Source organism: Pleurodeles waltl, chromosome 6 (genome assembly GCF_031143425.1).
Source record: "Pleurodeles waltl isolate 20211129_DDA chromosome 6, aPleWal1.hap1.20221129, whole genome shotgun sequence".
NCBI lineage: Eukaryota > Metazoa > Chordata > Amphibia > Caudata > Salamandridae > Pleurodeles > Pleurodeles waltl.
In genome coordinates this window covers 82,385,585-82,387,273 of record NC_090445.1, presented here as the reverse complement: position 1 = coordinate 82,387,273, position 1,689 = coordinate 82,385,585, and the positions used below count along the sequence as shown (strand labels likewise).

At 52.3% G+C, this 1,689-nt stretch overlaps 1 non-coding gene across 1 annotated transcript; it reads right to left on the bottom strand.

Annotated features, from left to right (window-relative positions):
* Positions 1 to 755: 755 nt before the first annotated feature.
* On the bottom strand, positions 756 to 828 carry TRNAK-CUU (transfer RNA lysine (anticodon CUU)). The gene has a single exon. It is a non-coding gene; the product is annotated as a tRNA-Lys (tRNA).
* Between the last annotated feature and the right edge of the window lie 861 nt (positions 829 to 1,689).

Genomic DNA, 1,689 nt, shown 5'->3' with positions numbered 1-1,689 from the left:
TGAGCTAGCCAGGCTGCTGTGGGTATGTTATTTCACACACCCTCTGTGTGTTCTTTGTGAGGAAGTAGTGTGTGGTTATCCCAGGAGGCCCCTTTGTTTCATTTTCTCTGCTGCTGACCTGACACAGGCACCTTTCTCTTTCTCCATCTCTCGCTCTACCCCAGTCTTATGTCCCCATCAGTCTTTCTGGAGCTCACTCTGGTACATACATGCATCTGTCCTTTCAACCTGTCTCTGGGCACGTGCTTAAATGTCCAGTAGAGAAGAGTGTGAACTCTCCCTGTTTCGCGAGGTGGCAGTCAGCCTCCAGAGCTGTTTTCTGGAGGCTGCCGGAATGGCCGAGCGGAGTAAGTCGCCACATTCAAGAGCAGTATCTTCCCCAGTCCCGTGGTCAAATCCAGATGCTGACATAAAGTAGTTTTCATACCTACTTTAATCATAACACCAGCGGGGATGAGACCTTAAACTCCTCTTTTTGAAAGGATGGTGGGGGACAGGACGGACTGGAGCGGACTCCGAGCTCGCTGTAAGCACGGGCGGCTCAGGCTAGGAAAGGGCGCAGGAAAGGCTCGGCCTAGGACCGCTCCCAGCGGCGCCTCTCAGGGCGGGAAGTGCTGCGTTGTGTGGAGTCCTGTGGGAATCGTGAGGCAAACTGCAGGATGTGTGTGTGTGTAGTTTTAAGCCTCAGCGAAATATCTGAAAAAGGTGAGAGTTAATGTTAAACCCGAAAATGGAGAAGCCTTTAAAAAGCATCACGCCCAACGTGGGGCTCGAACCCACGACCCTGAGATTAAGAGTCTCATGCTCTACCAACTGAGCTAGCCGGGCTGCTGTGCCGATGTCATTTCACACACCCTCTGTGTGTTCTTTGTGAGGAAGTAGTGTGTGGTTATCCCAGGAGGCCCCTTTGTTTCATTTTCTCTGCTGCTGACTCGACACAGGCACCTTTCTCTTTCTCCATCTCTCGCTCTACCCCAGTCTTATGTCCCCATCAGTCTTTCTGGAGCTCACTCTGGTACATACATGCATCTGTCCTCTCAACCTGTCTCTGGGCACATGCTTAAATGTCCAGTAGAGAACAGTGTGAACTCTCCCTGTTTCGCGAGGTGGCAGTCAGCCTCCAGAGCCTTGTTCCAGAGGCTGCCGGAATGGCCGAGCGGTGTAAGGCGCCACATTCAAGAGCCGTATCTTCCCCAGTCCTGTGGTCAAATCCAGCTGCTGACATAAAGTAGTTTTCATACCTACTTTAATCATAACACCAGCAGGGATGAGACCTTAAACTCCTCTTTTTGAAAGGAAGAGGGGGGACAGGACGGACCGGAGCGGACTCCGAGCTCGCTGTAAGCACGGGCGGCTCAGGCTAGGAAAGGGCGCAGGAAAGGCTCGGCCTAGGACCGTTGCCAGCGGCGCCTCCCAGGGTGGGAAGTGCTGCGTTGCGTGGAGTCCTGTGGGAATCGTGAGGCAAACTGCAGGATGTGTGTGTGTGTGTGTAGTTTTAAGCCTCAGCGAAATATCTGAAAAAGGTGAGAGTTAATGTTAAACCCGAAAATGGAGAAGCCTTTAAAAAGCATCACACCCAACGTGGAGCTCGAACCCACGACCCTGAGATTAAGAGTCTCATGCTCTACCAGCTGAGCTAGCCAGGCTGCTGTGCCTATGTCATTTCACACACCCTCTGTGTGTTCTTTG